The 8,187-nt window shown below is 43.4% G+C and overlaps 1 pseudogene; it reads left to right on the top strand.

Annotated features, from left to right (window-relative positions):
* Window positions 1–3,448: 3,448 nt before the first annotated feature.
* LOC131913917 (U6 spliceosomal RNA) lies at window positions 3,449–3,545 on the top strand (annotated as a pseudogene).
* Window positions 3,546–8,187: the final 4,642 nt, after the last annotated feature.

Genomic DNA, 8,187 nt, shown 5'->3' with positions numbered 1-8,187 from the left:
CATTCTCTGTGTGGAAGACACAGCATCTCCTTTCAGAATTTAGAATATCTCTTCATTCCACTCTCTGTGTGGAAGACACAGCATCTCCTTTCAGAATTTAGAATATCTCTTCTGGTTTGCCAGGATTCTGCGCCATTTTCTCAGCATGGGAGCACAGAAGAGAGTTGAGCCTATCCTCAATCCTGACAGTAGGGTAAGGAAACAAACAGAAGAGGTGATCATCCTCCAGGAATACCAGAGAGATGGCAGGACACTGGTATGAAAGGTCTTGGGATAAGGATTCAAGGAGGACATTGAGAAGGATTGTTGGGGATATAGAGTTAGACAAGAAATTGTTAACATCTTGATAGACAGATAGACCACAGCATGGGGGACTCTAAGGAGAGTTCAGGCTCCAGAACCAAACAGCATACTAAGGGCTCTGAAGAGAGACCACACAGCAGAAGTGGGGGTCTCACCTTATACATATCTCAGGATGGAGATGAGTCTACAAGGCTCTCCAATACTCAGGAGAGAAGCAGGGAAGAGATCAGGGAATGGGGTCACCAACACTCACTTGGGTGTCAATTCACTTCCCCAGGGAAGAAACCCTGGCCCCTGGAAGTCTATCAGCTTGAGATTTACAGGCAATGGGGTAGGGACACCCACATGACAGTACAATCCCTTCTCTTCTTCCATAGACTTCACACTGGTAAGGCAGAGTCTGCATCACCATGGCCCTGGTAAGAAAGGCATTCTAAAGAGAAATGCTTTATCACTATCGGATTAGAAAAACAATGGATCCTAAAGAATTCTTTTAGAATCCCATGCTGGGTTAAAGGAAAGATTGGGGTCCTGCTGCCAACAGGAAGGGAACCTATTTCCCAGGAAGAGGTTTCACATTTGTGACAAATTGACATGAATATTTCCTAGCTTTGGTTCATTTTTTTTTTTTCCTGCAAAATGGCTGGTGTGATTCACACTACAAGAAAAGACAGAATGAACCTAGGAGTCCCTCCCCCTGGCTTGGCAAAACTGTAAATAAATCCATTTTCCCTTATGAATTCTCCTCTTGATTCCTTTTAAGATGTGCAGGGTTTGTGGCTCTGGGGAGCACTCCTATGATACCATCCCAGAGAGGACTCAAGGACTCTAAGAGGGGAGTCAGATAGAGGCCACGGTGTTGTGCTTGGCAAGGAACTCCAAGACTTCCAAAGAAGAGGGTGCAGTTAGCCCTCACCCCGGGGACTTGTTTATGAGCAGCCGAAATGCTGGAACTAGAAAAAGGATTAAGTCTTTTTTTTTCCCCTCAAGACTTCAGTGAAATTTGCATAGTTTTTAAAAAGAGTGTTCTACTGAAACCCTCTTCTATAAACAAGAACAAAGCGACTGGAGGGTGAGCCAAGAGGAAGCAGGCCTCGAGAGGAGGGGTATTAAATGGTTTGTGTCGGGACTGAGAAATGCGGAAGAGCTCGTCCTGTTGGGCCCTTTCTAGCTCATGGTTCTGACTTAATGCTTTTGTTCTGTTACCTATGGCATCCCACCCCACCCCCACCTCCCCACTCCACCCCACCTCCCCACCCCACCCCACCTCCCCACCCCACCCCACCCCTGTCCCCCAAACTCCTAGTGTTGGGGAAACATGGGAAGACGGTTTCCCAGCAGCTCACCTACAGTTTCCTGCATCACGCTCCTTGAGTGCTTTGTGGCCACACTGGGACCCACAGTATTACTGTCTCCTGGGAACTTGCCAGAAATGCTGTATCTTAGCACATTCCAGACCCACTGACCCGGAATGCCCAGGGACAGGCTCAGCAGTTTGAGTTCTGCTCAGCAGAGGATTCTGATGCACACTCAAGACTGAGAGGCACTAGCTCAGCAGAGGATTCTGATGCACACTCAAGACTGAGAGGCACTAGCTGAAATAGTGCCTGATTGTAAATACTCAATGAAAGTAACCAGTCTATGATTTTCTAACATATAGTGTGAAAGAAATGTTAAAGTCAGTTAAACAACCAAAAGTATTGCAGGGCAACCAACCAGTGTAAAATTGCCCTGCCCTGGCCTGGCCCCGAGCTCCTTAACAGCCAGTGTTTGAGTGGATGGTCAAGCAACACTTGGAACCACTCCGTGCTTTTCCACTAGCTCATCGCGCATGTTCCAAAGACCCTGTGAAAGCCTACCTTCCACCCAGCCCTCCGCTGTCTCTGTTCCTTGTCAAAGGCAACCACCATTCTGTTCTTCTCCCCATTAAGTCTCCTGTGGAGTTTGTTGTGTTGGGACTTTGTGGTATTCCTTGGCTCCTAACTGCCGAGATGCCCTTGTGCCACAAAAACCCTTATGCATATACCAATCTTTTGCATTTCTGTTGTATCTGTTCTATTTGGAGACAGTTTGGGGAGTGAGACAATTAGAGAAGTCTTCACACCTGCAATTATTTGTTTTTAATTTCAATCATAGCATCTCTTTATAACCACCATGAAGGACGTAGTGGGAAATGATATAATGCTTTTTACTGTGTTCTGCTCCATAGACAGCACCGCACATGTAAGAGCTGGGAAAGACTGCAGAGCCCCTAAGGATGGGAGATGCAATGTATCCACACGTATGTGTAATCTTTGCAAGAGTAGTCCAAGCATCTTTCAGTTCACTTAGACTTTCTGAAAACGAAGCAAAGAAAAGAAGTGCTCAGAAAGAAGAAAGACCACATGAGCTAGAGAAGGGAAAGTTTGAAGGCATCGTAAGGAAATCTGAAAACCAGTATCTCTCCTAAAGGGTTCAACAGAAGTTCAGCAATCCCTGTGTACCCAGGAGGCCTCTGTTGACCCCCTGCTTGCTCTGTTTTCTTTAGGAAACTTAATTTCTTCCAGGATGCTTATGACAATGCCCAAGTTCTTCCAGATGTCATTGTTTCCAGGGGTGGAGAACTGATAACATGTTAAGTAGCACACATGCTCAGCTGTGGTGACTGGAGGTGAGGCGAGCAGTCTCATGAGCAGATTGTTTTGTTTCAGTCAGAGCAGGCAGCAAACTACTGACTCAGCTGTGCCTGAGAAACTGGAAGCCTGGGGAGTCTCATGCTGGGAGACAGAAAGGCTGAAGTCTGGTGTCAGCCGGAAAAGAGATTTCTGACAAGTTGTGAGAATCTCTCAGAGGAGAGACAGGAGATGACATAATGTTGGGTCACAGTGATGGGCGGGACCACACCTTGATCAGAACTTTTTAGTTATAAATACTGCCTACCCCTATTTAAACCTAAATCTCCTGTCTGGACTCCCAAAGATGGACTTAGGCAGTCATTGGATTTCCTTGTTACACTTAATTACCTCTTTTCTCTGGATTTATCTATTGTCTGTTTAACTGGCTGATTGAGGACAGGTGACTGTTAGGAGTGTCTGAGCCCAGGCTCTGACCCTAACAACTCCAGTAACTCTATGACATGTTGTTTTAATCATATTTTTGTGCTCACTTTGTCAACAATACATACCAAAATAGGAATGATGCAGAGATTAGCAGGGGCCCTGTGTGATAATGACATACAAATTCTTGAGATATTCCTTTTTTTTTTTTTCTTTAGAGAAAAGTCTTAATGATTATGATCACTTGCTGCTCTTCCAGAGGACCTGGGTTCAGTTTCCAGGATCCCCATGGCAGCCCACAAGTGTAACTCCAGTTCCAGAGGACCCAACATCTTCTCTGGTCTCCTCAGGTACTACATGAATGTCATGCACTTACATATGTGTAGGCAAAACATTAACACACATGAGATAAAGACAAATTTTAAAATCTTTTTTTTTTTTTTTTTTTTTTTTGGTTTTTCGAGACGGGGTTTCTCTGTGTAGCTTTGCGCCTTTCTTGGAACTTGCTTTGGAGACCAGGCTGGCCTCGAACTCACAAAATTCTGCCTGCCTCTGCCTCCCAAGTGCTGGGATTAAAGGTGTGCACCACCACCACCCGGCTAAATTTTAAAATCTTAAACATATTTTGTATTATCTCCCAGTCTTTTTTTTAAACCTGGCTTTGTATTATTTCTATACTTATTTATGTGTATATAGTTACATAAGCATATCTTATACTTATTATGTGCACACACACATAGGACACGTGGAAATCAGAAGACAACTTGAGGGAATTGGTTTTCTGCTTCCTCCTTGTGGGCCTTGTGGAGTGAGCTCAGATCATCAAGCTTGGCAGCAAGCACCTTTACCCACTGAGCCATATTGTTGACCCTGAATAACAGAAGGCGAATAGAGGCAACACTTGTCTCCACTGATCAAGAACATAGAGTCTAACTATGCTTACTACGCTTTCTTTTTCATTTGGTCATAGCAATGCTCTATGCTCCACTAAAGTCTGCTCCATCCATCTGCCTCATAAAATTAAGACAATGAGAAATCACACAGTGATGCCTCCAGCCAAACTGGCATGTACATATAGAAAGACACACAATGAGTCTTTGTTATTAAACCCTGACATACAGGCACTGTGTTATTGCAGCATAGCCTCACCTGTCCAGACTGCAACATCAATTTTCTCACAATTTAAAATGAGTCATATAGTTTATTAAATTTCCAACATTTATTAAATTTATTAAATTTAAACAATAGACATATCAAAATTATTGATCTTTGGGGGTTTGGATTTTTAAAAACTTAAAATATCTTACTAATTAGGCAATGTGTGGCACCTGCATGGTAGTCAGAGGATACATAGCTTCTTGCAGAAGGTGGGAAATGTTACTTAGTCCAAAGACAAGACATTTTAACCAAGCTCTCTTCAGAGAACAGGTGCAGCTAAATGAAGATGCTTCACAGTGGACATTCCCTCCAAATGTCACGTAATCCACTTCGCATCCATCATTCTGCACAGAAGAGGTCGAACCAATCAGGTTAACTGTGTTGGAACCAGACCCCATTCTGTCATGCCATGCTTCTCAGTTCTTTTCTTTCTTTTCAAGATTTTTTTTTGTTCAAATATGGGAAGTGAGGTGCACATGAGTGCAAGGCCCCTAGAGGCCAGAAGAAGACATCGGATCCCCTGGAACTGGAGTTCAATGTTCACAGAATTGAGTTAACCCTGTGTAAGCTCTTGCTGACCTGGTTCATGGACGCTTCTGAGTTGTCTGTCAGATGCTGTCCATTGTGAAACCCCGAATTCTCCTTTTCCTTTACCTCAGGAAGTTACTGGTCCTGTTCCAGCTGACCTCACCATTCTTTTTCCTGATGCTCCTGTGACTCCATCTCTCAAGCCCCCCTCTGTCAGGAACAGCTGCCCCTAGCTCGCTCTTCTAAAACACCACAAACCCAGATTTGTTTGATTAGCTTCCTAACACCCATGGTATCACTGCATTCAGAGAGACTCAGCCCACTGGAGTCTTCATGTGTCCAAGTCACCAAGGTGATTGTGTCACCTCCCTATTAGCCAGATGATTTCCCTATGAGTGCCACTGGTGTTTATCCCCACTAGTGTAAACATGCCCTGTAATGCATGCTGTGGAAAGAATGGCAAGAAGGGAAAAAACAGACCATGCAGTCTCTAACCCATTGCCGCTATCTAGGCCATGGTATGCAGGCAGCTACCTTCCTCTGTGGTATGAAAGGCGGGCTTTGATTTGCCTTGATAATATAATCTATGCAAACTTAACTCACAAGCACTAATATCACAAACAGTTTCCCAAATCAACCAATCCATGAAGGTCATGTACACACACACAGTAAAAATTATTCATTTTTAATTATGATCTTTTAATTCATTATGATCTTCTTTCTTTGGAATTTACTTTGAAGAACATAAAATTCTAAGTACTATTTCTTGAGCGAGGGACTTTTTTATTATGTGATTCTGTCTGTAATGAATATACCAGATTCTTAACTAGAAAATAATAAAGTTTACTATTTCAAGCTTGATTTCAGTGTTCTTTGGCTGAAAAAAAAAAATGAAGTAGTCCCAATGAGTAATCTGTATGATATCTCAGTTTATAGATGACAAGGCGTAGTGTTAATTCATTCTTGGAATGGCAAATGTCCTGCCTTAACTGACTGATAGGAAACAAAGCACCATGCCAAATTCACCAGACTCATATGGCTAAGCTTTATAGACACCATCTTCTTAGCTAGCATGACATGTCAACACTGATGGCTTGCATCAGAAAATTGCAAAATCTAACAGAGATTACTGGCTGTTTCCATTTCATTGTATTAAAAAACAAAACAAACCCTCTGTTGGCAATGACACGTCAAAATGAGTTTATCGAGTCTGAATGAGCAGTGTTTATTTTTTCTTAAATCCATATAACCTGAATTACTTTGAGCTTCAAGCATGAGTACATGTGGATTTTAAAAGAACTGTATCATGTCCACAGCTAAGTGGAGTACCAAATTACTAACAGGTCTTCTAATCATCTCCTACTTAGAGATACTCCTACATCCAGAGCGGGGACACACAAACACAGACTGCCCTGTTGAGTCATGTACAGGCAACAGGGAGATCACCAAATAATCTGAGCATGGGAAACTTCATACTTCCATCTTCTGTAGAAACTACAGACGTTTCTATGAAGCTTCTGTTAGCCCAGCTGCATCTCAGAGTGTCTGGAGGCTAGTCTGTGAGCTTCTCCTGGGCCATGAGTTAAACTCATGAAGGCCTGACTCCAGGCTGGCTGGTTACTAGACACTTGAGTACATAAACCTACCAATTAGGATAGTGATTTTTTTTCAAGTCAAAATAAATAAGGAAATGGGAATTGGTTAAATGAAATGAGTTTACTCAGGGTTTAGTCAGAACTAGAGAAGCTATTAGTTTTCACCTTGGCTGTAGCAGTATCATTTTATTAAAACAAAAAAAGATGAAACAAAACCAGGAAATACGCATGTGTGAGAACTTTCAGGACTGGAGGGCTCCACCCAACCCCCAACACTAGCATGTGAAATTTTATACACACACACACACACACACACACACACACACACACACACATTGGGGGGGGGATACTTCTAACACCATTTCAGGCTCTCTGAGATGTTAAGGGGAAAACTTTATCACATCCTTCCATATCCCTGTGAGCCCAACTTAACGCCTTTCCCCTGCTGGAGACAGGCAGAAAGGCAGTCTCCAAAAACAGCCTTTGAGTTGAATGTCTCCAGCAGAATTCTTTTGAAATAAAATTATGCCAACTTCCCTCAGTTTACTTTGCCTCCACAGTCTAAGCCCTGCCCCTCTCCCTTGGTGGCCTGTTCCAACAAGAGTGAAATGCTCTAAAGAGACACTTGTGCCCCCCCCCTTTGTTTCTGAGTTTGAAACAGTGGCCCCCAAAGAATTACAGTTTCCCTGAGGGAATCTCATTCTGAGGGGGAAGGGATGGCTGATGTCTGTACCAACCAGAGGAGTTTGCCTTCCAAGAAGAGATGTCGCACAACTCTCACACCTTATATGATGACCACCTTGCAGGACAGACTGGGCAGAGACAGTGATGTGTAAGCCATGGGCAGCATCACCCCTTGGCGAGGACTGCTTGGTGATACACACCTCTTGCCCTCTATTCAAACCTGACTCTTGTATCAGGACTGTGAAAACTGATTTGGGGGGTCACTAGACCTCTTTTCTGTTCCTGTCTCTGCTTTTCACTATTATCTCTGCAATTGGCCTATTGGGGACAAGTGGCCACGTCGAGCTTGGTAGAACTGTCAGGGCTCAGGCTTTGACCCAAACAACCCCAGTGACACCTGCAGTTGTGGAAGAGATGAGACAGTGCCTGGAGTGAAGCTGACCTCCTTCCTGTTCTGAGGGTGATGCAAACCCTGAGTGAGCGACTTCACCTCTCTAGTTCCCAGCATACTCCATAAACATCAAGCACTTGTCTAAAGCACTGCTTCCCAAAATACCACCTGCCATTTCATTAAATGAGATGTTGTAGCCAAAAGTCAGTTCTTCGACTGTCAGATTTAGCCACCACCAGCCACAAATAGTTAAGTCTATTTAAATCAGTTTACATAAGGATGTCGGTTCCTCAACTGCATTTGCCATATCTGAAGCATAGTTGAAGTTACATATACCTAGTGCAAATGTAACATTTTCACCAGAAAATTCTACTGGACAGTGCCCTGTCTGCTTGGGTTCTGATGTACAAAGATTAAATACTGGTTTCTTTAAACTCTTTCCTTGTTGGCAGAAAAAAAAAATATGATCCTCCTGTTTGCTGCAGCATCTCTT

Source organism: Peromyscus eremicus, chromosome 6 (assembly GCF_949786415.1).
Source record: "Peromyscus eremicus chromosome 6, PerEre_H2_v1, whole genome shotgun sequence".
In the NCBI taxonomy this organism is placed as follows: domain Eukaryota; kingdom Metazoa; phylum Chordata; class Mammalia; order Rodentia; family Cricetidae; genus Peromyscus; species Peromyscus eremicus.
This window is presented reverse-complemented; position numbering and strand designations above follow the sequence as displayed.